This window comes from Pseudochaenichthys georgianus, chromosome 11 (assembly GCF_902827115.2).
Source record: "Pseudochaenichthys georgianus chromosome 11, fPseGeo1.2, whole genome shotgun sequence".
NCBI lineage: Eukaryota > Metazoa > Chordata > Actinopteri > Perciformes > Channichthyidae > Pseudochaenichthys > Pseudochaenichthys georgianus.
Genome location: NC_047513.1, coordinates 3,463,519 through 3,466,778, shown reverse-complemented (window position 1 = coordinate 3,466,778; position 3,260 = coordinate 3,463,519). Strand labels below are relative to the sequence as shown.

At 41.4% G+C, this 3,260-nt stretch overlaps 1 long non-coding RNA gene across 1 annotated transcript; it reads left to right on the top strand.

Annotated features, from left to right (window-relative positions):
- The first annotated feature begins 638 nt into the window (after positions 1–638).
- LOC117455056 (uncharacterized) lies at positions 639–1,851 on the top strand. The gene is made up of 2 exons (XR_004553061.2): positions 639–870; positions 1,598–1,851. It is a non-coding gene; the product is annotated as an uncharacterized lncRNA (long non-coding RNA).
- Positions 1,852–3,260: the final 1,409 nt, after the last annotated feature.

Sequence of the window (3,260 nt, the reverse complement as noted above, 5' to 3'; positions counted from 1 at the left end):
CCAGCTGCTCTGGCTTCGTCCATACTAATTCATTCATTCATTCAATGCTCGCCGGTTCCGCGGTTCCACATTGTTTGTTGTGAGGAGTCTGATATATTTAGTATATTTATATTTTAGTGCGACAGCCAGGGGTGACAGGCGCGTACGCGTCACAGGCAGCTTGCTGTTGCCAGATTGGGTGGTTTTCCGCATTATTTTGAAGCCTGTTTACTGTGTGTTTTAACTGGGATTTCGGCTGAAAGGCATATGAAATCTGGCACACTTTTGAACGCCGTTATAATACAGTGCTGAGAATGAACGCACTTTTGAACGCCGTTATACAGCGCTGAGAATGAACGCGTTCTCAATTACGTTCATCTAGCGGAAATACAGTACGTTCAGTTCACGTTCGCCCAAAATATGAACGCGTTCATGAACGATCGTTCATTGAACGCGTTCAGGTACATCACTGTTAACAGATTAAATATGCAATAAGTCTTCGGTAAGTATTTTATTTGATGTAAAAAGTGCTCCGATCAGGATTTTCGGAGCTGATAACCGGTTGTTGGAAGCCATATTTGCTGATTATTTGTGCCTCTTCAAGAGATTAGACGGTATCATGCACTGTTCATTTATTTGCAGGCAATATCTCACTCCTTAATCCTCTTTCACACATTCTGCAATGAACTCTGTAGCTCAATTTTTTCACCTCAAGTCTAAATATTTTGTTGTACTATTGGTGGTCGATCAATAGGAGCACACTTATTCTAAAGTATTTTGTCACAATGGTTTTAATTGCATCCAAATGTCTTCTTTTATAGGTCATATGATGCATTCTCTACTTTTTACATTGGACCGGATGGACTCATTCACTGTCATAAAGTTGAAACGGTGAGCAGCGAACTAGTGGATGTTCTGAGAGCAGGGGCTGCCACATTTTTTATTTCCATAAATATTTCACCTGAAAGTTCCAACAATCTAGAACCACCAGCTACATCTTTATAAGCTTTCTTTCAGGCAATACATTTTTGGGGAAATATTGAGCAAAAATGTAATTTTAAAATATCACAGTACTAGCTGATCGTCACTTCCTGTGTGGGCACAGCAGCATTGTGAGACAACACTACATGGTTGAAATGCACACACTTCACAAGTGTTTACAGTGAACCACATGGCAGTGTACTAGAGGAAGTATCAGAAGTGAGACACAGTATTGTCTATGATGGTAGACTTTCCCGTATTACAGATCATTCCAAAGAGAGAGTTCCTATTGGCTGTTCTACAAATGCCAAAGCTCTCAGGAAAAGTTACAATACTGATGAAATGTGATCCCATTTAGTTGTTTCACTCCAAGAGGTAAAAGACATACATATCTCTGTTCAGATCTTTGGGAGAACGATGGGCCTTTACCGTCACATCTGAAGAAAGATTTCACCACTGAACTGATTTGTCACAAATCAAGTGAAGATTCTTAAAAAAACAATATTGATAAGGTAAAGGGCCAAGAAAAAAAATTAAGAAATGCCAGACATAATCTGTAGTTATAAATAGAGAAAGAACACTTTTATCGATGAGGCTTTTCGTTTATGGATGTGAGCTTCCTGTGTCTCTGTTCCAGGTGATGCCGCTTCAGCCCCCGGTCCTGCCCACAGTAACGTCTCTCCTGGCGGGGGCTCTGGTAGCGCTGGGGGCGCAGGAGCATCGGCCCGCTCTCAACCTGCTGCCCCTCCTCCTGTCCTCGCTGCGCCAGAGCGGAAACTGAGCCCAGGAAGACGTCAGAGGAGCAATGGAGAGTGGAATCATTCTCAACATAGGAACACATATATCTCTAAATGTTGCCCCTAAATTAAACACGAATACATGAAGACTCTATACTGCTTCGCGTTTTTCTGACTTTAAGTGTTTAACCTGAAAACTGAACTGGGTGTTCACAAACGGAAGTCACATGGCTTTCATCCCAGCTAGACAGACACTGGGTTGTTGTATTTTGAAACAAAAGGTACTGCATGCTAAATACCATTTGTAAAACATTTGTCAGTTTTAACTATTTAATTTTGAGGTTGTAAAACTTGTTGCTAGCATTGCATTACAACGTCCTGGATGTGTATCCATTATCTGCACGTTAAAATACAATTCTAGTATTTCTTTAACATGTTTGTTATTGTCATATATGTACCAAATGTGTTCCTCTGAGCCGAGCTAGACCCCCTGGATTAGCTTCTGTAGTTGACTGCGTACAAATGTTTCGAGGCAGCTTGCCTTGCACTCGTTTGCTTGTGTGTGTTGAGCAGCAGTATCATACCATACCTGGCGACTCCAGGGAAACGCACCCAGCTTAACGTCGAGAAAGCGTTGCAGCATGTAACTCCTGCACAAACAGGATGTAACGGTTTTCATGAAATGTAACGTTGTCAAAGAGGCAAGACCTAGGCCCCGTCTCAGGTCGACTATTTTCATTTCCTCGCTCCTCGGTCCCACCGGAAGTTGATTTGTCTGCGCCATCTTGAGTACCGTCCCATGGCTCTTATTTCTGCCGGAGGATCGAGGAACCACCGGTCCATCCTCCGATGAAATCGTCAGACACTCGCCCCGCCCCCTTACTGTGTATCGCTCACTGATTGGACGATGCAGTGCATGCACTGATCTGATGCTTCTTGACATGAGAGCAGTTTCCCAGCGGAGTGAAGAAAATAAATGAAACTCACGAGAGTCACTCCTCAGTTTATACCGTGTTTGGTTTCAATTCATGTTTCATTTAGTTACAAATATGTGATATATCTGAACAAAAAAGTGGTCAACAATCATTTTATTCATTTGTTGGAAACATTTTCATGATCGCTTTTTATTTTCATTTGTCATTTCCATTCAGTCAGTCATTAAGTGCTATTAAAATGTTAATGTGCTACATATCCACACAAACAAAGTGTGCAATCCAATGAATGTTAATCTAACTGGGTTTTGATAGATAACATCTCTTTTTCTTCTCTCAATTATTTTATTTCTATTGTGCACTCTAATCAATATTAATCAAACTATTGTTCGTTTATACATTTTAAGAATGGCGTTTATCTTTTTTGAGAATGAGTTCTTTTATTTATTTGGGTCTACAACAGATGATACAAATGTTTGTGTCAGTAAATGTGTACTAACAGAGGCGGGGGTGTGTGTGGTAACAACGGGGACAGAGCTGCTGTCAGACGATCAGCTGTGCGGCGTCATCACATACGGACGTCGCTTCACGTGACGCTCCGGAGGAAAGAACGTCCCATTGCTCTTAAACT